Below are 23678 nucleotides of genomic sequence, written 5' to 3'. Positions count from 1 at the left end.
TTGATTGCAACCTTGAGGAAGACACTGAGAAGGGTGTTTGTGTGAGAAGGTTGAAGCACAGGACCTAGGTAAGCTGTGTCTGGACTCCTGACCCACAAAAACTGTGAGAACATAAGTGTGGGTTGTGTTAAGCTGCCAAGTATGTGATAATTGGTTATAAAGACATAGATAATAAAATCACACCTTTATGCCAGAAAGTATGCATGGGTTGGCCTAAACTTTGGTAGGGTACAGAGGTGGTATGGGGATCCTGTGACGCCTAGGACTGTCTGGGTAACCCTATTGGATTCTTAGCTTAAGTTATGAGAATCATTTATCTATAGATTTAAAAAGCATTGTCTCACATGAATTTTATCTGTGACAAATGAGATTCTATTGTTTTCCTCCTTTGTTTCCCTCATAAATTTCAGATCTTGAGCAGGTAAAAGAGAAATACATCCATCAGTTCTCTCTTAAAACACCGTTTTTGAATGTTGGGATAAGGAGAGATTTTTCTTCCTTTCACCTTAAAATTTTATTTTTAAAATATATGGGAACCTGTGAAATTGTTATAATGAGAAAAAAATACTAAGAAGGGCAAGCCAAGTGCACACAAGTGAGTTTTGATAAGGACTTTCACTATTGCCTTAGATTGTGTTTCTATGATTCAAGACTGAGGATTGAGTGTCACATCCTTAAACTTTTTTCAAGACTGTGGGGGTGAGATTCCCATTAAAGGCTTAAGTTCTGCTACTTTCAATCATTGCTTCAGTCCCCACAACCTCCCAATGTATAAAACAAAATTGGGGGAAGTAGGAAGAAAGAGAGAATTGTCCTGGGTTAGCAGAGAGTGCTGAGGCTTGAGCTGTCTGTCCCCCCAGACCCAAGTGAGAGGGGCTGAAAAAGAATCACTCACAGAGGTTAGAGTGCCCGTAAAAGTGGTAACATTGAATTTATATTCTTCTGTTTGCAATTTTTTGGGAGGTGATGTTTATCTGCTTTACAGATACCTAAGCAGGAAGACATAAAGCAGAAGGAGAGAGATGCTGCTCAAGTATGAGCACAGGACAACAATGCATGAGTTTCCATGGATACTACAGAAACTATCTGGGCTCCGGATGGTTGGGCCACAGAATTCTGCAGCAAAAGACTCTGTAAGGCACTGGGGAGCATTGTGGGAGGGAGGATGTTATTTGCCTCTATATCATTGTTCTAACTCAGTTAGGGATTAGATAGCAGGGAACCTGGAAATACCCTGCCGAATACATTGCATGTATTTGGTTATGTGATACAATGCAGAATATATCTGGTCTTTGTTCCTGGTTCCTGGACAGAGCTTCAAAACATCTTGGAGTTTTCAGAGCAATTGGAGTGCCTTTGGTTACTCAGAACAGGCCCTTCTGCCTCTGCAGTACTTGAGTTTATGCTAATGAGGTGACTCATGGTGGGCCCTCAGATGATTATCAAGGAGGGGCTGGCCTTCTGGAAAGACCATCCATGTGATGAGAGGAGGGGGGACATTCAGCCCTGCTTCCTGACCTCTGGGGAAGCAAGAGGGGCTATAGATAGATCTCGGTCATGTGGCTAATGATTTAAACAATCACGCCTCAGTAATAAAACTTAGATTAAAAACTCCAAACAATGCAACTCAGAGAGTTTCCTGGTTAGTGAACATGTGGGTGTTCCAGGAGGGTGAGACAACCCAGATCCACAAGGCTGGAAGTTGCTGTGCTCAGGGTCCTTCCAAATCTTGCCACATACACCTGTGCATCTGGCTGTTCATTCATTTCTTTTTTAGTAAAATGGTAATTGTTAAGTGTAGCATTTTCCTGAATGCTGTACAAGGTTCTAGCAGATTATCAAACCCAAGGAGGCTGTGCCTTCTTGAATTTGCGGCTATCCAGGCAGAAGCATGGGCAGTCTGGGACCCCACTCACCACTGGTGTCGGAAGTAAGAGCAGTCTTGCTGGGGATCTTGCTCTTTAACTCATGGGACCTGATACTAACTCCTGGTAATTAGTGCCTGAATCAAATTAAATTGTAGGACACGCAGTTGGTGTCAGAGAATAGTGAAGGGATGCAGGCTGTTTTCTATACAGAGTGAGTGCTTTGATGGTCAATAAATATTAGAGAAATAGTCACAGCCAAGATAAATAAGAGAGCCTTTGTTCTTCATGATCTCCTCATATCATATCACCCCACTACAGAAGCAAGTGACCCAGAATGAAAAGACCAGACACTCTGGGCAGGGGAGAGGGTGGAATATCACAGTTCAAGCTGGACTAACTATGACTGTATGAGGTAATAAGTAAAAAGCTCAGAACCCAGTGGAAGGTGGTGATGGGAGCAAATTTAAACTGATTCATTAGGCTCCCTCATTCATCTAAGCAAGACCAGGTTTTTCTGATGCATACAAAAATGGTACAGCTGCCAATATTAAATGTATTGACGCTTATAGTCATCAGCTTTTCCAACCATTCAAAACAGAGGTCTCACATCCAGAATACTGAGGTACATCATGACTTAACACACAGAATCAAGGGGACTGGTTCATGGGGGTGGGTATAAAGCCCAGGCCCCCAGCCCCAGCCACCTCTGAAGGCCACCCAGCTTCAGAGCTGATGCCAGGCCCTGCTTGCACCTGCATCCCAGCCTTTTTCTCTGCCTCTCCGACTTCCTGTACTTCCACAATGACGCTGATCCCAAGCACTTTCCAGCAGGCTTCCAGCACACAGATCCCCACCCGATAGCCTATTTTCCCAGAAGCCAGCCTAAGACGAGCCTCCTTTCCTCAGCTTTCCACTGAAAAGTCATCCTCCTTGGAGTGGCTTTCCCTTTTCTCTCACGTGCTATCTAGTAGGAGGCTTCATAGTATTTAGTGCATGTTTTAACTACACAATTATTAGTCTGCTGGCACAATTAATGTCAGACTATAAGCTCCATGTAGGGAAAGGCCCCCTGGTCAAATCACAATTGCATCTCTAAGGCCCAGCACTGGCAACTGTATAGATTAGACTTCCAATAGATAATTATGGAATAAACAGGTAAATAAAGGATGTTAAATCCCATTGAGGAGATGACTCCATTTTTTTTAGTGCCCAATTCAGTTTTCCTCTGTATCCATTCATCTCTTTAACCACCGAGTACCTGCTGTGTATGTTACCGTGTGCTGGATGTTCTGTGCCAGATAACAGTGACTCAGACAGCTCCTGCTCCATTATTGCTGTGTGATTCATGAAGCCGGGTTCCACTCTGCAACCCCTTGCTATGGTTTGAGATAATGTTATAAATGATCTACTACATGCATGTGGCTCTTTTCCCCAGTGGGTTCGTAAAAGACTTAAAGGCAAGGACATTTACAGTCCTTGCTCATAGCGATACAACAGGCTGAATAATAGTGCTTCAAAGAGATCCAAGGCCTAATCTAGGGAACATGAATATGTTATGGTACATAGTAAAAGGTATTCTACTGATGGAATGAAGGTTGCTAATTAACTGACCTTAAAATATGGAGAAGATCCTAAATTCTCTGGGTGGGCCCAGAGATATCACATGGGACTTTAAATGTAGAATAAGAAAGCAGAAGAGTCAGCCCATGCAATGTGGCAGAAACAGAGGCAAAAGAAACAAAACAGAAAGACAGTCAGAGATCTGAAGTGTCAGAAGGACTCACCCAGCACCTGGCTAATTCTGAGATATAAGTGATATATGCAAGGAACTGAAAGAGACTTATAGGAGCTCAGGGCGACCCCTAGCTGACAGAAGGCAGGAAAGCAAGAACGTCTGTCTCACAGCCACCTGGAGCAGAATTCTGCCCACAGTCAGAAAGAGCTAGGAAGCAAATTCTCTCCCAGGCCCTCCAGTAAGAAGGGCACAGCACTGTGGCCACTCCGACTTTGGCTTTGTGATATGTGAAGCAGAGAAACCAGCCAGGCCGCTGGATGTACAACCTGCAAAACACTGAGTTAATAAAAGGGTGTTTTCCTTAAGTGGCTAAGTTTGCAGTAATTTGTAATAGCAACTTGAGAAAACTAACATGGTAGGTATCTGATACACATTTTGGACTTGAGTCTTTAAAACTCTGTATTCCCAAATTAAAATGCAGCATACCATGAAGCATTCATAGAGTGAATTTGCAGTTTCAACTCTTTGTAAACAGCATGGAAGTTCATGACATGGTAAAATGTGTACTCGTTAACATGTGTCATTTTGCTGAGGGCGGTATTTAGGTTGTGGAAGCTGAAAGGCATGTGTGTGGGACTATAATCCTTCCTGAACTTTTAGGCCACTACTATCAAAATCTACATTATCCAGGGCTTTGCAGAGAAACAGAAGCAACAGGAGAGAGTGAGAGGCAGAGAGAGCACGTGCACACGTGTGTGTATGTGTGTGTGTGTGTGTGTGTGTGAGAGAGAGAGAGAGAGAGAGAGAGAGAGACAGACAGACAGACAGACAGAGAGAAAGAGAGGAAGAGAGTCTAAAATTGGCAGGGCCAGCCAGCAGGCTGGACCCAGGAAAGAACTGATGTTGCAGCTTGGGTCGAAAGGAGCAGAATCTCCTCTTCTTCCAGGGACTTCAGTCTGTTTTTCTAAGGACCTTTTATTGATGAAGCCCACTGGCATTATGAAGGATAATCTACTGTACTCAAAGTCTACAGATTTAAATATTAATCACATCTAAGAAATATCTTCATGGCGACATCTAGGCTGGCTTTTGACCAAGCATCTGAGTACCATGCCTAGCAAAATTGACACATAAAACTAACCACCACAAATACACCCCTTGCCAACTTGACATCCATGCGTGTCTTCTTAAACCATACTTAATCTTCAAATAAAGACAATAGCAAGGTCATATTTTCACTTCACGTGATACCGCTACCCTGAGCACAGCTGAAAGCACACAGACCCTGACCGTAAAAGAAACACAATCCTTCAGTGATGTTCATCCCTCTCCTTAATGTCCTGTAACTTCACTGCTATGATGTAAAGTTGACAATAGTTAAATACTATGATATCAAATCAATGTATCATACGTTATATGATAAGGGGATATGAGAGGAAAGAAAACAAAGATGCAATTGTTCATTGGTATCTTTGGGGAAATTGGTTCTAGAAACTCCTCTCACAGGACACAAAAATCTGAAAAAGCTCAATACTTTTTATATGCAATGGCCTAGTATTTGTATCTAACCTACACACATCCTCCTGTACATGTTAGGTGCCTTCTAGACTACTTATAAAACCTAATAAAATGTAAGTGCTATGCAAATTGTTGTTGTATTGTACCATTGTATATTTGTATTTACATTTATTATTGTATTGTTATTTTTGTCTTTTTTTTTTCCCTATTTTTGATTTGAGGATGGTTGAATCTATGGATGTGGAAGCTGCAGATTCAAAGGGCTGACCGTTGCCAAACTCACTCCCTGGCACTGCCTCTCCCTGTGGCTATGCTATTCTCACATAATACATCATCGTCAGCCTTCTAGAGTGATTACCTTGGAGGACAGGATTGAATGAGCAGAATAGATTCATTTAGAATTACTGCAATCCCAATTTTTGCAGTTGTGGAAATAATTTTACAGTGACACATGAGAAAGAGAGGCACCTTAGAGGTCTCAGAAAGTAGAAGAGACAACTCAGGACTTCCAAACATTAGTTTTTTTAGTTTTTGTTTTGTTTTGTTTTGTTTTAATGCTTATGCACTTACCCTTGTTTTTTCTCCTGCCTTCAGTACACGGCCAAGGTAGCACGGAGGTGGCTGCATGGTGTGATGATAATGACAACACTTATGGTATTTTGTGCCTATTAATGCAGTTATGGCTACAGAAAGCCCCTTGCTCTTTATTCTTTTCACAGAGGAATGTGCCTTCCCCTTGCTGCATTATCAATAGGGTTTTAAGCAAAGGGGCTCTTTTCTCCTCTTACACATTTACAATCAATGTCTACAGACTCAGAATTGTGAAGTGTTTTCTGACCTGTTTCCATTTTCTAGCAATGGCCCATTCTGTATCAATCTAAATGAGCCACAGAAGACATGGCATTTGACCTGCATCTCTGGGGATTAAGTATTTTTCCTAGCAGCATTCGGCCATACAGTATACAAAGAGAAGTGATGGAAACCTAGAAACACATCTCCCAAAACTCCCTCCTGGGCATCTTCTTCTCTGTCTGGTGTCAGCTCTCCTGCTTTTTCCCTCTTGCATTTTTTCCAGCTGCGAACACTGGTTGGGAACCTACTACTTGCAAGGCCTAGAAATCTCTCAAAGGACAGGAACACATGAAATTGTTTCCAAGCTGAATGTCCAAGTAAGATAACAGTTATGAACCGATGCCAACCCATAAAGGGAGGCATGTTCTACCCGTGAAAAGCAATAAAATGGAGCTATGTGTATTTATCTGGAAAGAAAACTATGATATACTGTCAACTATAAAAACAAATGCATACTAACATGTGCTGTGTGGTTTCACTTTTTAAAAAAAGAGTAGAAGCTTACACATATGGTTATGCCCACTAGGAAAAAGGAAAAATGAAGAGGCTGGCCACCCACCCAGAGTGCAATGCAACGTCCTCACCAGCCTTGAAGGATTTGATCTCCTCCTTAATAAACTCCTTTTTTTTTTTTTTTTTTTTTTAATTCCAGCAGCATCATGGAGGAAACACAACAAGCTTCCTCTTGCCACAGGGCCTTTCTTCTGGTTGTGCCATCTCACTGGAATGCATATGACTTCCCTCCTTCTCATGAAGAATAAAGACTCCACTCTGAGTGAATACAGAAGCCGAGTAATAAGGAGCATAAAGGGAAGCATGATCTACACCTGAAAAGCAGAGAGCTAGACAGGGACTTCCCAGTACAAAGCAGATCCCACAGCACCGACTAGAGATGAGAATCTGGCCACACCTGGAAGGAGGCAATACCTCTGGGCCCAGAAGTTGAAGGCTATCTCCATTTTCTTAGAGAGACAGCTGCAACTGGAATCAGTTGAATACTGGTTATCAAATAGTTCTCCTTAGAGAGAATGAGAATTTCGAGTCAGCCATTCTGAACTAACAGTGCTTATAAAATGTAGTCCTTCAGGTTTTATTATATAACACACTGAGGAGTAAAGACACAGTTCCAGTATTCAGAATGAGCTGAAAATCAGGTGCTCTTTTCTGCTCAAGCATCTTTGGAATAAGAAGGTTCTTATCTGCCTGTGTGTACATGGCTGTATACCTCCGTAACACATCATACAATCAGTAGCCAAACGGATAGACACAAAAATGTGGACATCTAACTTGAAGTTCAGGAATCAATGGGCTTAAGTGTGTGGAAATTGAAATAAATAGGTTGGAAAGCAGTATATTCAAAAGTCTACCACCTCCAGCCCTGTCTCTACCTTTCCGCCTCAGCCACAGCTGAACTGCAAAGAACAGATGGTGAGTCACTGCCCTATGGCATGGGCACTTGCCACGAACTGCCGCTCTGGAGTGATGCTGCCAGAAAGTGGTAGTAATTCTATAATTGGGTATTCTCTTGATTTGTTTTCTGTTGCTATAACTGATCACTTGAGATTGGATACTTTATAAGGAAAATAGGCCATTTCTTACAGTTCTGGAGGCTGGGTAGTTCAAGGTCAAGAGGCTGTATCTGTTAAGGGCATTCTTGCTGGCGGGAACTCTCTGCAGAGTCTTTTCGCTGCACAACGCATGACATGGTGAGGAAGCTGACCTCATCTAATTCTAATTATCTCCTAAATACCCTACTTCTCAAATACCATGGTTAGATTTCCCACCCTCTCTTGCAGGGTGGGCTTAAACAACAGAAACTTATTTCTCACAGTTACTGAGGCTGAAAAATCCAGGATCAAGATTCTAGCAAGGAAAGTTTTATTCTGAGGTCTCTCTTCTTGGCTTGTGGGTGGCTGCCATCTCACTGTGCAGTCATATTACTTCTTCTTTATGTACACATGGACAGAGAGAAAGAGAGGGAGAAAGATAAAGGAAGAGAGAGGAGAGAGAGAGAACACTCAAGTTAACTCTCAGGTGCCTTTTCTTAAAATGAGACTGATCTCATCAGACTAGAGCCTCTCATGACTTAACCTAACTCTGTCTCTCAAAGTAATTGCCTCTCCTTCTCCAAATATCATCAAGTTGATTATGGCTTCAACATACAAATTTTGGAGAGGAACTACCATTCAATCCATAACATTAAATTGCTATTTGTCAGAGTTCTCCAGAGTAACAAAGCCAATGAGATACATAGAGAGATAGAGCTACGTATTAGTATGCATATTTAATGTATCTTTATATTGGTATACATGTATATAGTTACCTAAGTGTGTGTGAGTGTGTGTGTGTGTGTGTGTGTGTACAGAGAGATAGAGAACGAGAGAGAGAGAGAATGTGATAAGTTTATTATAAGGAATTGGCTCACATGATTATGGAGGCTAAGAACTCCCAGGAAAGCCAATGTGTAATTCCAATCTGAAAATCATCAAGCTCTAGACCCAAGAAGAGCCAATGTTGCAGTCCAAGTCCAAAGACAGGAAAAGACCAAGGTCCCAGCTCAGCCATCAGAAAGGCAGAGTTCCTTCACACTCAAGCCTTATTAAAAGTCTGAAAGACCACAAGTTGAGAACCTAACATCACATTTCAAGAAATGAAACAAGAACAAACCAAACCCAAAGCTAGGAGAATAGAAATAACAAAGATCAGAGCATAAATAAATCAAATTGAAACAAAAATGTTATAAAGGATCAATGAAACAACAAGGGGATTATTTGGAAAGATAAACAAAATTGATAGACCACTAGCTAGATTAACCAAGAAGAGAAGAAAGAAGATTCAGATAAATTCAACTGGAAATGAAAATGGAGACACCACAACTGACACCACAGAAAAGTGCAAGATCATTTGAGCCTACTATGAAGACCACGATGCACACAAACTAGAACATCTAGAGGAAATAAATAAATTCCTGGAAATGTACAACCCCGTAGCTTAAATCAGGAAGAAACAGAAATCCTGATGAGACTAATAACAAGCAGTGAGGCAGTGAGACTGAATCAGCAATAAGAAAAAATGCCAACAAAACAAAGCCGTGGGCCACTTCACTCCATTCACTCCAGCCTGAGCGACAGAGCAAAACTCCAGCTCAAAAAAAAAAAAAAAAAAAAAAAAAAAAAAAAAAAAAAAAAGAAAGAAAGAAAGAAAAAAAAAGGAACTCAATTCCCTTTATAATAGCTACAATGAAAATAAAATTATTTATTTATTTATATTTTATTGTACTTTAGGTTCTGGGGTACATGTGCAGATCATGCAGGATTGTTGCATAGGTACATACATGGCAACGTGGTTTGATGTCTCCATCCCCGTCATCTATAGCTGGCATTTCTCCCCATGTTATCCCTCCCCAACTCTCAACCCCCTACTGTCGTTCCTCACCTAGTCCCCATCAACAGACCCCAGTGTGTGATGCTCCTCTCCCTATGTCCATGTGTTCTCATTGTTCAACACCTGCTTATGAGTGAGAAAATGTGGTGTTTGATTTTCTGTTTTTGTGTTCGTTTGCTGAGAATGATGGTTTCCAGGTTCTTTCATGTCTCTACAAAGGACACAAACTCATTGTTTTTTATGGCTGCATAGTATTCTATGGTGTATATGTGCCGCATTTTCCCTGTTCAGTCTATCATCAATGGGCATTTGGGTTGGTTCCAGGTCTTTGCTATTGTAAACAGTGCCACAATGAACATACATGTTCATGTCTCTTTATAATAGAATTATTTATAATCCTTTGGATATATACTCAGTAATGGGATTGCTGGGTCAAATGGAATTTCTATTTCTAGGTCCTTGAGGAATCACCACACTGTCTTCCACAATGGTTAAACTAATTTACACTCCCACCAACAGTGTAAAAGTGTTCCTATTTCTCCACATCCTCCCCAGCATCTGTTGTCTCCAGATTTTTTAATGATTGCCATCTAACACTTTATTTTTAAAATACTTGGTAAATATATGTTACCAAGCAGTGAAAGATCTCGATAAAGAGAACTACAAAACACTGCTGAAAGAAATTGTAGATGACACAAACACATGGAAATACATCCCATGTTCATAGATTGAAAGAACCAGTATTGTGGAAATGACCATAATGTCCAGCAATCTGCAGAGTCAATGCAATTCCTATAAAAACACCAACATCATTTTTCACAAAATTAAAAAGAATCATAAAATTCATAGGGAACCAAAAAAGAGCTAGAATAGCCAAAGGAATCCTAAGCAAAAAGATTTATTCTTAGTATCACATTATCTAACTTCAAATAATACTACAAGTCTATAGTAACTAAAACAACATTGTAATGACATAAAAAAGTAGATGCATAGACCAATGGAACAGAATGGAGAACCCAGAAATAAAGCCAAATATTTACAACTGACTGATCTTTGACAAAGCATACAAAAACATAAATTAGAGAAAGTACAACTTATTCAATAAATTGAATGGTGCTGGGAAAATGGAATAGCCAGATATAGAAGAATGAAACTGGATTCCTGTCTCTTACCATATACAAAAATTAACTCAAGGTGGATTACGGACTTAAATCTAAAACCTGAAACCATAAAAATTCTAGAAGAAAACCTAGGAAAAACTCTTTTGGAGCAAATAATTAGGTCTAGGACCCCAGAAGGAAATGCAACAAAAACAAAATACATGGGACCTAATTAAAAAACTTCTGCACAGCAAAATAAATGATCATCAAAGTAAAAAGACAATCTACAGAATAGAAGTAAATATTTGAAAATTTTGCATCCAACAAAGTACCACTATTTGGAATCTACAAACTCAAACGAATCAGCAAAAAAAATCCCAAATAATACCATTAAATGTGGGCAAAGAATCTGAATGGATAATTTTCAAAAGAAGATATACAAATGGCCAAGAAACGTGAAAAATTGCTCAACATCACTAATCATTAGGGAAATGCCAGTTAAATCCACAATGAGATACGACCTTACTCTAGCCAGAATGGCCATTATTAAAAAGTTAAAAAGCAATAGATGTTGGTGTGGATGTATTGAAAAAGGAACACTTACACACTGCTTATGGGAATGTAAATTAGCACAATCTCTGTGGAAAACAGTATGGAGGTTTCTTTAATAACTAAAAGTAGATCTACTTTTAATCCAGCAATTCCACTACTGGGTATGTATCCAAAGGAAAGGAAGTCATTATATCAAAAAGATATCCCCATGTCTATGTTTATCACAGCACAATTCACAATTGCAAGGATATAGAATCAACCTAAGTGTCCATCAACTGATGAATGAATGAAGATTTTACACACACACACACACACACACACACACACACACACACACCCCATGGAGTACTACTGAGCCATAAAAGTAATGAAATAATGTCTTTGGCAGCAACATTATTCTAAGCAACATTATTCTAACTTACTTCATAATTCCTGAAGTAATTCAGGAATTGAAAAATCAAATAATGCATGTTCTCATTTATAAGTGGGAGCTAAGCTTTGGGCACACAAAGGCATACAGAGTGCTATAATGGACACGGGAGACTCAGAAGTGGGAAGAGTGGGAGGGAGGTGTGGGAATAGAAAACTACATATTGAGTACAATGCACACTACTCAGATGATGGGTCCATTAAAATCTTGGACTTTACCCCTACGCAATTCACCTATGTCATCAAAGCCATTTGTATTCCTAAAGCTATTGAAATGGAAAAAATTAAAAAATAAAAAAACAAGTAGCAGGTAAGGGGAAAGGTTACAGGTGGAGGTTTGGAGGGAGAGGGAGAGGGTTGGAGATCTTTCCTTTTCGTAACGTTAACATATTTTGAAAATAGAATTTATTTAAATCACCTGATGCTTGTGCGGACATTAAAAAAATCAGTGCAAATGTATACATGAGCATTTGGGATGTGAAGCATCTACTGATTAAAACCTGTAATTTATTCTTTGGCAAGGCACTCTGCTGTCAAAATATCCTATCATTTAACCCTCATAACTCCATTTTGCCCTTGAGGAACATGAAACTCGGAAGAGCTCAAAATGTTGCCCAAGTTTACATAACTAAGAAGCAGTGGACCTGGGATTTGAAACCAGATTATCTGACTTCAAAGTTCAAACTGTTAACAACTGTCATACAATCCATTTAGAAGTTGCTAAACATTCTGGAATTATTTTTTGTAATAGCTTTATCTAAGTATAATTCACATAGCATAAAATTTGTGTTTTTTAAAATTATACTTCAAGTTATGGTATACATGTGGAGAACATGCAGGTTTGTTACATAGGTATACATGTCCTAAGATGGCTTACTGCACCCATCAACCCATCATATACATTAGGTATTTCTCCTAATGCTATCCCTCCCTTAGGCCCCCCAACCCTAACAGACCCCAGTGTGTGATGTTCCCCCACTTGTGTCCATGGGTTCTCATTGTTCAACTCCCATTTATGAGTGAGAACATGTGGTGTTTGGGTCAAGATGGATTAAAGACTTAAATGTAAGATGTAAAACCATAAAAACCCTAGAAGAAAATCTAGGCAATACCATTCAGGACATAGGCATGGGCAAAGACTTCATGACTAGAACACCAAAAGCAATGGCAACAAAACCCAGAATGGACAAATGGGACCTAATTAAACTAAAGAGGTTCTGCACAGCAAAAGAAACTGTCATCAGAGTCAACTGGCAACCTACAGAATGGGAGAAAATATTTGCAATCTATTCATCTGACAAAGGGCTAATCCAGGATCTACAAAGAACTTAAATAAATTTACAAGAGAAAATTTGTGTTCTTATGCTTACTAGAGCTCAGTGGTTTTCAGTATATTCACAGAGTTGTACAACTATTACCAATATCTAACTCCAGAACATTTTGATCACCCCAAATGGAACCTTATACTCATCGGGCTTTGTAAATATTAAAGCGTTCTGTGCATCAGAAAATGAAAGGCCAATCTTGAGAATGGGAGAAAATATTTGTAAATCACATATCTGATAGGGAACTTACATCCAAAACTCTTACAACTCAACAATGAAAAAACAAATAACCTAGTTTGAAAAATGGACAAAGGATTTGGAAAGAGAGTTATCTAAAGAAGATATCTCAATGGTCATTGGCAATGGCTATCATTGCGCCTCCTCCCAGTCCCTGGCAAACACTAATCTACTTTCTATGAATTTTCCTATTTGGGGCATTTCACATAAATTGAATCAAATAATACATGGTCATTTGTACTTACTTTTTTCACTTAGTGGAATGTTTTCAAGGTTTATCTGTGTTGTAGCATGTATCACTACTGCATTTATTTGCATGACTGAATAATATTCCATTAAAGGACATACCACATTCTGTTATCCATTCACTAGCTGATGGGCATTTGGGTCATTTCCACTTTTTAGCAATTATGGATAATGTACCTATAAATATTCATGTACACGTTTCTGTGTGGACAAATTTCTCTTAGGTATGTACCTAAGAGTAGAATATCTGGGTCATATGGTAACTCTATGTTTAAATTTTTTGAGAAATGGTCAAATTGCTGTTCAAGTGGCTGTCCCATTTTCTATTCCCATCTGCAAGGTATGAGGGTCCCAATTTCTCCACAACATTTTCAACAATGGTCATAAAACTATTTAAGCCATCCTAGTGAGTGTGAAGTGGTATCTCATTGTGGTTTTGATACGTAATTTCCTTATGACTAATGATGTGCATCTTTCACAACTGAGATATCTTCTTTAGATAAATGTCTTTCCAAATCCTTTGTCCATTTTTTAAACTGTGTTGCTTGTCTTTTCACTGGTGGGTTGTAAGAGTTCTAGATATATGTTCTTTACCAGATATGTGATTTACAAATATTTTCTCCCATTCTCCAGACTGTCCTTTCATTTTCTTGATCCATAGAATGCTTTAATATTTACTAAGTCCAAATCACGTATTTTCCCCTTTGTAGCATATGCCTTTGGTGTCACAGCAAGGAAACCACTGCCTAACTCACAGACACGAAGTTTTCCTCCAATATCTTATTCTAAAGGTTCTATAGTTTTAGCTCAAATTTAGGTATACAATTTGTTTTTGGTTAATATTTGTAAATGGTGTGAGGAGGGATCCAACTTCATTCCTTCATCCCAGGAAATTTGTTTTTCTACATTTATTCATTTAAGCCCTGTAACAGTACTCTGAGGTAATTTGAGAATTAGAAATCAAAGGCACAGAGAGATTAAGTGAATTGCCCATGGTACACAGCTAATATTTGGCAGAACAAACTAAGTTTTACTCTAGCACCCATCTTCTAAAATATCTCACCCTAAAACAAAATTGACCTTTCAAAAAATAAAGACTGGTTGGGCTGTTTAACAAATTATGTTAGAACAACAGACTAGCTATTTAAAGATATTAGCTCCTGCTCATAATTTGGCAAACATATTAGTTCCTACTCATAATTTCCATCACAATAACTTCCATAAGCATTATAGAGTTAAATGACAAATATTGAATATTTGTAGTCTTGGGAGACAAAATTATTTTGTATGCATGTTATGAAAAAGCTGTTATGTTTAGCTACATAACAATTTTTAACTTGTAGATCAAACACTATAAAGTAGAATAAAATGTTTCATACTTGCTGTAATGGCAAAGAGTTTGGATAGACTAACATTTCCACATACGGTTATGCCTCAATGACAGGAATGCATTCTAAAAAGTATGTTGTTAGGCAATTTCATCCTTGTGTGAACATCATAGAGGGTAATTACACAAACATGGGATAGCTTGCTACACACCGAGGCTCTATAGTACAGCCTATAGTTCCTAGGCTACAAGCCTGTACAGCATCTACTGTACCAAATACTGTAGGTAATTGTAACACAAAGATGGACACTTGTAACACAAAGGTAAGCTTATGCCTGTAATCCCAACACTTCGGGAGGCCGAGACAGGCAGATCACTTGGGGTCAGGAGTTCGAGACCAGCCTGGCCAACATGGTGAAACCTCATCTCTACTAAAAATACAGAAATTAGCCGGGCATGGTGGCGGGTGCCTGTAATCCCAGCTACTTGGGAGGCTGAGGCAGGAGAATCGCTTGAACCTGGGAGGCAGATCTTGCAGTGAGCTGAGATTGCATCATTGCACTCCAGCCTAGGCAACAAGAAACTCCCTCTCAAAAAAAAAAAAAAAAAAAAAAAAAGCATCTGGATTATTTGTGTCTATGTATACTGTATGTGTATACATGCAAACATATGCACACACACATGCACACATATACACATACACACACACACACACACACACACACACACACACACATACATTCTAAGCAAATGGGGTTCTTGCTTCTTCATAGACATAACCAAGTTCTCCCTTCAGCCTCTGCCCTTGCTATTCCATTTGCCTGGAATGCTTTCTCCAAGACGTATGCACACCTTGATTTCTTATATCACTCTGTCCTTTGCCAGGCATTATGTTATATACCCATCTCCATGTCTTTCTTCTCAAGGGAATATGTGCTGCATGATGGTGAACTAATACTTGGTCTTGTTCAGAGTGTGCAGGGTGTAGAACAATTCTTGACAATAGGGGGTGCTCAGTGAGCCCTGCTGATGGGCAAATGGGTAGCTCTGGCCAGGGGCAGCCAAAAGACCGGAGGAGACTCCATGGGAGCTAAGCAGTGACCCTACAGCCAAGGACCAAATGGGAGGGCAGACGTCTCAGCAGATGCCAGTATGGAGGATAATGGCTGACTGAGAGCACAGAACATTGATGCCTCTGGCCACAGGGGAAGGCCAAGGTACAGAGAGGACCTTAAATCAACGGGAAAACATTGAAATAGCTGAAATTACCCCAAAGTAGAAAAAATAAGTTTTAGTTTCCTGGTAGAAGGGAGCCTCAAAACAGAAGGATGAAGAGGAGGAGAGGCAGGAGGAGGAGGAGGAGGAGAACAAAAGCGAAAAATAAGATTTTTGCTGGCTCTAGTAATTTTTTAAAAGGCTTATCCTTCTCCCTCACCAGGTAATGACCACCCTGCTCTGAGCCACCAGATGTGCCCAGGTCCGACTACTGACGTCCACCTTAACTGTCCTCCCATGGAGCTACTCTGTCTCAGCCCGAAGCATGAACGGCAAATTCCCACAGCTTCTCAATCCAGATCAAATTCCTTATTCTTTCAGAGCTGTTTATTTCAGCATGATTACCGAGGGGAGCACCGTGGCTGAATTGCACTCCGTGAATTGTCAATGCTGCTGTCTCCTTGCCTGATTAGTTTGGATGCCTCCAACTGCAAACATGAAAACCCTGACCGTTTTTGGCCTAGACAGCAAAAGCAATAAAGTCCCAGGTCATCTCATGTACTGCCAGGCATTTCGGGGTCAAGAATTAAATGAGACAAACCTCTCTTGAAGAGTCCCATATTAAGAATACAGAAATCTTTTCCAGAAACTCCTAGGAAGCTCTGTTTTTATGTTTCATTGCTCAAATCCTGGTCATCTGCCCATCCTTAAATCAAAAGGAGCTGCTGCCTTTGATGGGTTCTGGCCAGGGCTCATACCCAGTGGCTTTGATGGATTCGGACTCTCCTGCTTAGGCAGGTGATCTGGCTTGTGGAAGGCTTCACTCCAACATAAGACTACAAAAGAGTTCTGTTGTCACTAGTATACAGTGTCCTGGGCCTGCTGTAATGAAGTTCCACAAACTTGGGGACTTAAACAACAGCAATTGATTCTCACAACCATTTTGGGAGCCATACATTCAACGTGAAAGTTCAGGCAGGGCTGGAGTCCCTCTGAAGCTTCTATGGGAGACCTCTTCCTTACCTTGCCCAGTGTCTCTTAGCCTGTGGCAGCATAACTCCAATCTCTGTCTCCGTCTCTGCCCACCCACGTTTTCACCATCTGTTTCTGCATCCAGATTCCCTTCTTTTTATAAGGATACCAGTCATATTGGATGAGGGATTCGGCCTAATTCAGTAGAACGTCATCTTAACTAATTATATCTGCAAGGTATAAGGATGCTATTTCCAAATATGGTCACATTCTAAGGTACTGAAGGTTAGGAATTCAACATATAAATCTAGGGGGTGGATGGGAAATAATTCAACTTTCAGCACAGAGAAAGGAGGGAAATTTAAATTGGAACAGGGAACAAATTGCATCTGCCCTATTAACCCTCCTGTTTTACAAATTCCTAGTTTACCCCAGAGAATCTTTAGCTGGTGGAATTTCAGGCTGATCTTGGGAAGTGAAATGCATGTTTGCGTGGAGCTCAGGACACCCCGCAAAGGGCGTGGCAGCCACTGAGGGGCTTCCTTCACTGAGTGACATTCCGTCCACCACACTTAACTTTTCCCAGATTCCTCCCATTTTCTGCTTCTGCTTCCAGAAATTTATTCTCAAACAGTTCTGGGGGCAGTAGCGCAAAATCAAAGCACTGGTACAGCTGCTGAATCTTCTAGGGGAGACCCCTTCCTTGGAACAACTCCCAGCAAAGTGGCAGACATATCTGGCGACTGGACTTGAGAGAGAAGCAGGAGGGATCTGAGTGTTGCATACGTGCAGGATGAATTGTTGAGGGTGGTGCTGGAGGGCTGGTGACTGCGAATTTAGTAAAATGCATAAGCTGGGAGATTTTAAATCTGGGACACCTCATATTCTATTTCAGGCACTAACGTGTCATGTCTGGGAAGGCCTTACACTATCATTCAGAAATGATGATTGATACCATTTGGATTCCAGTGTTGGAGGAGGGGCCTGCTGGGAGGTGATTGGATCAATGGCCTGTCTGAGTGATCATAAGGAGCCTGGTAAACATATGAGGTTGATTCAAGGTGGCCAAAGCTTCACTTTGTGAGCCAGCTTGGGCTTGGGGTGCTTCCTCCTCCAAGAAGTATCTCAGAGCAATGCTACAGGGACTGGAGATTTCTATTTAGCTAACTAGGGGTTAAAGATTTGTGGGTCCTTCTGGCAGTGGGTGAGGGCAGAAAGTAAAAGAGGTTGACTGGATTATCCAGGCATAGATATGGATTCTTTTGACAGAAAAGGACATGGGTTATTATATGTCAAACCCATCATATCCACCCTGGCAATGACAGGGCTTGAGAGCGGCTTGAGATCAAATCACAATATGGAGATATGCCCAGAAATAGCCAAGACCCTGCGGACCGTCAGATCAGAGCTGAGTGAGTTGGCACATGCACTTGCATTCTGCCAATCAGAGATCTGCTGGGCATCATAACCCACAGGCCTGCCTGGATTCAGCATGGAGGAGGGAGACCACATTACCGAAGCTGGACTGGAGCCCCACGGGTTGACTGTGGGAGCTGTTCATTAGATTCCAAGAGTAACTGACTCTCCAGGGAAGTGCCTGCCCCTGATTGATAAGCGGTGGTCTGTTGTGCTGCATGCGGGGATCAGAAAGGACCTATGCAGAGCAGCCCACAAAAGAAGAGCTGCTTGTTCACCGTGTGCCACAGGTTCACACTGAAACCAGTGTTCCTGGAAACACAAGGCTTCGGATCAGCCAGTAGGAGAAAGTTGGGAGTGGGGAGGATGCAATTTGGGCACCTGAGGCAAACCTTAGGGATGGCTATCCATTTAAGAGATTCAGTGGTTTTTGGAGCTGTGAAAGGAAATTAAATTTGGGGATGCCCCCCAAACTCGTTTAGCCAAAGAGAAAAGTCAAGATGGGAACTGGGTCACGCAAGCCTGCCTCCATCTTTTAGTTCCTAAGTAAGATGGCTACTGCAAGATGAAAACCTATGTGCCTCCCTGATATTTTGCTCACAGTGAAATTCCTGGTGAGTTGTTAAAACTTCACTATGGCAATGCAAATTGATAGCTTATCTTTACAGGTGCAGTCACCCTGCCCACCAGACATAAATGTGTAACTGATTGTTCCCCTACCCCATTTTGTCTGTGTTATCTTATGTGAAATGCACATTTCCCACATTTTTCCTTTACCCCTTTTGTTTATGTGAAAAGTGTGTGCATCTCAATATCCCGCCCTTTCCCCTTCAGATTTGGAGCCCTCAAAGTCATGCTCTGAGAAAAGAACAGCCCTATCTCCAGGGTGAGGCCTTAACTTTGGCAAATAAATATCGTAAAATAATTGAGACGTGTCTCCTTGTCTCATTATTTTTCACGATTGACAGAGCTTTTCTTTTTTTTCTTTTTCTTTCTCTTTCTTTCTTTTTTCTTTCTTTTTTCTTTTTTTTTTTGCATAAAGGCATTCCCTGGGTGCCAAGCAGTCTCTGGTTGGGGGAAGAAGCACATGTGTGGCATAGTTTCTGCAGCCCCCAATCCGCCTGGAGCATAGGGTAGGATGTCGTCATAAGAGGCCAAATTTGATTGCAAGCAGAGCCTACTCCCTCTGCCTTTTCTGCTAAGGCTCCTAATTGGTATCTCATATGATAATGATTTTGAGTAAAACATAAACCAGAATTGCCGTGACAGTGTAAACTCAGAGGCAGGAACCCCAACAGAGCTGGAAAAATTCTCATGTAGTAACCTTTTGTCCCATGGATTGCTTTCCATGGCAATTCCATACATGCTTGCCTGCTTTCCTCTTTGCTTGTGGCCTCCTTATGCTTGATTTAATAACAACAAAAATAAGTGTGTGTGTGTGTGTGTGTGTGTGTGTGTGTGTGCGTGTGGTGGGTGTTTATTGTTAAAAGGCTATATTTTTGGAGTGATGTTTCTTGAAAGCACTAAGAAAACTTCCCACATAGGAGACTCATCCACGCAGGTTCCCAGGATCCCACAGTAAGCCCCGAGAAGCAGGTCCCATCAGGAGAGTTGGGGTCTTTAAATCATGTTTACAGCCAGCACCAGCCATCCTGGGAGTCCAGACTTCCTGCAGGAGCAGCTGTCTTAATTTCCTGATGTCATCTGATTAGATAACAAGGCCTCCCCTATTGAATTTAGAAATATTTGCAGCCCATTTTTTTAAATGACTTATGGAAAGGGAAGAGTACTTAATGTGTTTATTTAGACTACTAAACTCTCCTTTATAACTTTTTTTTCAGTTTGAGATCCTCAAACATTTTACTGACTTTTTTTAAACAACCAGGGTAGGAAAAAGACATTGGCTGTTAGAGCTTCTAAAGACACTACCCAGGGCTGAGCTTTGGGTGAGTATTACACAAGAATGAAAACACCTCCCCATGGGCCATGGAAGCCCTTGTTTTTTCTTCCCGTTTCCCAGGCTGTGACCTTTTAATATATATATTTTTTTTCAGAATCACTTTCTGGAAATGCGCCTATGCACAGCACCATCAATCTATGCTTTCTCTTTCTTTCCATCCAAAGAATCACTTACTCTATGCATGTATTAGAACACGTATGTAAAGGATCTTATATCTTACAACACGTTTTCACATGTGTTATCTTGTTTAATTTTCATGCTAACTCTGTGAAGATGGCATAGTTCTTACATTGCATAGGCTCAGACAAACAGTCATGGAGAGGTGCATTTAACTTATTTAAATCCACCTCTCCCTGGCTAGTTTCTATTAGTTTAAGAAGCTAAAATTTGGCCAACTCCGTCATCTCTCTTTCAAGTATGCTCACTTTAAATGTTTTCCTCTCCCATCTCCTCCATGTACGTCAGAACATTCAAACGGAGAGTTACTCTTGCCTGGCATCTTTCAGTTTCTCGTGTCTGCTTTCTCTGCCTCCTCTCCCTGGAACACCCTCTCTAGCCTCAACAGTCCTGCCCTTTGAAGGCTTGTGTGTCTTTAAGACTGAACTCAGATGCTGTATCTTTTCATTCTGGGGCTTCTGTAACAAAGTGCCACACAAACTGGGGCTTATCAGCAACGGAAATGTATTTCTCACTGTTCCAAGGCTGAAGTCTGAGATCAGGCTGCCAACCGGGGCAGTTTCTAGCAACCTCTTCCAGGTTGCCACCTGCCTGTATATCCTTGTGAGGCAGAGAGAGAGACCAGGAGAGCTCTCTAGGGTCCCTTCTATAATGACACTAATTCCATCCCTGAGAGCTCCCTGCTTCTGACACACTCACTTCTCAAAGGCCTCAGCTTCTACTATCATCACACTGGGGGTAAGATTTCAACATATGGACTTTGAAGGGACACAGACATTCAGTTCCTTGCACACGGTCACTGATTCTACAAACAGAAGCAAATCACACCCTTTTCCATACACCCTGGTGTTCTGGGCTCTGTTCTACCAGTTGTGTATTCTGCCAGATAGGAACTGGACATCTACACACCCAATTACCCCAGAGAGCAAAAACTCCCAGAGGGCAGGGGCCAGCTTATCCCCTTAATCCTTCCCGATACAGCACGATTACCACAGAGTACAGAGATCTGGAGAGAGGACACAGGAGGCATCTTCTGCTCTTTAAGCCTATTTTCCGTGAAGCTTTCCTTCATTCCCTCAAGCCAACATTTCCATCGTCTTCTGAAAGTCACAGACATGATCCATGTGACTCTTCAACCTGCATTATAATCAGTGGCCTGTATCTTTTTCCTTTTATCTCCCCTTCCAAAACATGAGGCCTGTCATTCACGAGGGTAAGATCCCTGGTTGATTGTACTTCCAGCCTTCATAGGGTCTCATATATATTAGATCCAAGATATGTTTATGGACTAGAAATTTGTTTTATACCTTTAAAACCTATTAAAATAACTGCAAAATACACTTTTTCCATTGGGGAGAGATGGAACAACTCTGGTCAACATTGCTCCTCAGATTTTGGGTTTCCATACTATTTCATCAATTTATAACTTTTTAAAATTACCATTTCAGCTCTAGATTAAAAGGATACCATAATTTGTTATCACATTCTTGCAAATCAGTTCCTCCAGAGTATATGATTTAAAAGTTGAAAACTTGGTATTGAGTATATGCAAAATACATTTCAAAACAACCCCATTTCAGAATTATAATCCATTTCACAATATAAAAGTTTAATAAATAAACACTTAGATGTTTTGTTATTCTGTTGGAATAACTAAAATAAACTCTTAGTGAGTTATAATGGATATTTGTCTGTTTAGCTAGCCTTTCAATACCATACACACACAAATATATACACCCCAGTGAACGTTACTTTTAAATCTCATCCTTCTAATAAATCTGATGGTAGACGCTTTTCCAAACTATCCATAGAAGAATTAAAGTTAAAAAAGAAAAAAGAAGAAATTCAAGGGCCAGGCATGGTGGCTCATGCCTGTAATCCCAGTGCTTTGGGAGGCCAAGAGGGGCTGATCACTTGAAGAAAGGCGTTTGAGACCAGCCTGGGCAAGAAAGTGAGACCCTCATGTTTACAAAAAATAAAAAATAATAGTTGGGCTCAGTGGCAGACACTGGTAGTCTTAGCCACTAAGAAAGCAGAGGTGGGAGAATCCCTTGAGCTTAGGAGTTCGAAGGTGCAGTGAGCTTTGAAGGCACGACTACACTCCAGCCTGGGCAACAGAGTGAGCCTCTGCCTCAAAAAATAAAAAAAGTGAAGGATTTGGCTTTGTGCTTTTCAAAGATGCTGCTAGTGTTGATAAGGTTTTGGAACTGAAAGAACATAAACTGGATGGCAAATTGATGGATCCCCAAAGGGCCAAAGCTTTAAAAGGGAAAAAACGCCCCAAAAAGTTTTTTGTGGGTGGATTGAGCCAGGAGACTTCTGAAGAACAACTTAAAGAATATTTTGGAGGCTTTGGAGAGATTGAAAACATTGAACTACCCATGGATACAAAAACAAATGAAAGAAGAGGATTTGATTTTACCACATATACTATGAAGAGCCAGTAAAAAAATTGTTAGAAAGCAGATACCATCAAATTGGTTCTGGGAAGTGTGAAATCAAAGTTGCACAACCCAAAGAGGATATAGGCAGCAACAACAAAAAGGTGGAAGTTGTGCTGCAGCTGGTGGATGAGGTGGTAAGAAGGGTGGTGGCCGAGGTCACTGAACCAGGCATTTAATAACTATCATGATCAAGGATATGGAAAATACAATAGTGCCTATGGTGGTGATCAAAACTAGTATAGTGGCTATGGTGGATATGATTACACTGAGTCTAACTATGTGATCTATGGATATGGGCAGGGATACCGTGGCCAACAGAGCACTTAAAGCAAGGCATCTCGAGGGGGTGGCAATCCCCAAAACAGTTACCAGCCATACTAAGAAGAACATTGAGAAAAGAGGAGGAGATGCTAAAGTCATCCATCTTGTAGGACGACATCGAAGATTGGTCTTCTGTTGATCTAGGAAGATTATTTTGTGAAAGACTTTCTAGTATACAAGACACAATTGTGTCCAACTATATATAGCAGCCAATTAGTTTTCTTTGTTTTTACTTTGTCCTTTGCTATCTGTGTTATGACTCATGTGGATTTGTTTATATGTATTTTATTTGTATGATTTCATGTTAAACTTCAAATAAATGCTTCCTTATGTGAAAAAGTGAGAGGAGAGTCCGAATAAAGCCTTGTAATCAAGAAGAAATCACAATTCATTCAATAGAAAATTATACAAACGGGGCATAAGCCATTCACTGTAAACTAGATGTACTATAATTCATTAATAAGCATGACTCAGTAAAAGCTGATTCACTTTACACCCTTTCCTTGGTTGCCAGTTACCAATTGTATAAAAATAATTTCATTATAAGGCATCTTTTTCTATAAATTGGGCCAGCACCAACATTAAGCCTAGTGCAACACA

General features: G+C 40.6%; 1 protein-coding gene and 1 pseudogene across 2 annotated transcripts in view; one reads left to right on the top strand and one right to left on the bottom strand.

Moving 5' to 3' along the window:
• The window catches only part of DSCAM (DS cell adhesion molecule), a 746447-nt gene that overhangs the window by 211530 nt on the left and 511239 nt on the right, over positions 1 to 23678 (bottom strand). The window lies entirely within an intron of this gene.
• Positions 18395 to 23138, top strand: LOC104651345 (heterogeneous nuclear ribonucleoprotein D-like pseudogene; annotated as a pseudogene).

The sequence above is a fragment of the Saimiri boliviensis genome, chromosome 18 (genome assembly GCF_048565385.1).
Source record: "Saimiri boliviensis isolate mSaiBol1 chromosome 18, mSaiBol1.pri, whole genome shotgun sequence".
Lineage (NCBI taxonomy): Eukaryota > Metazoa > Chordata > Mammalia > Primates > Cebidae > Saimiri > Saimiri boliviensis.
The sequence above is the reverse complement of the archived record's forward strand: the minus strand, read 5'-3'. Positions and strand labels throughout refer to the sequence as shown.